Below are 653 nucleotides of genomic sequence, written 5' to 3' on the forward strand. Positions count from 1 at the left end.
CCTCCCTCCCTCCCTCCCTTCCTCCCTTCCTCCCTTCCTTCCTTCCTTCCTTGTCTTGCTCTGTCATCCAGGCTGGAGTGCAGTGGCTCAATCCCAGCTGACTGCAGCCTCAGTTACCCCAGGTTCAAGTGATCCTCCCACCTCACACTTCTGAGTAGCTGGGTTATTACAAGCGTGTGCCACCAAGCCAGGCTAATTTTTTGTATCTTTTTTAGTGGGATTTTGCCATGTTGCCCAGGCTGGTCTTGGACTTCTGGGCTCAAGCGATCTGCCTGCCTCAGCCTCCCAAAGTGTTGGGATTACAGGTGTGAGCATCATGCCTGACCCTCACTGTCACTATCTTTCATTTTTTAATTTTTTGTGGCCATCCTACTGAATGTGAAGTGGTATCTCACTGTGATTTTGATTTGCACTTCCCTAATGATCCCCTAATGATGCTGAGTATCTTTTCTATCTCCCTGTTGGCCATTTGTATATCTGCTTGGGAGAAAATGGCTATTCAGGTCCTTTGCCCATTTTTAAATTGGGTTCTTTTTTGTTGATTTGTAGGAGTTCTTTACATATTGTGGATACTAGATCCTTATTAGACATAATTTTGTGGGGTTTGGGTTTTTTTTGTTTGTTTTTGAGATAGGGTGTCACTCTGTCACCCA

The sequence above is a fragment of the Colobus angolensis genome, unplaced genomic scaffold (assembly GCF_000951035.1).
Source record: "Colobus angolensis palliatus isolate OR3802 unplaced genomic scaffold, Cang.pa_1.0 Scaffold1, whole genome shotgun sequence".
Classification (NCBI taxonomy): domain Eukaryota; kingdom Metazoa; phylum Chordata; class Mammalia; order Primates; family Cercopithecidae; genus Colobus; species Colobus angolensis.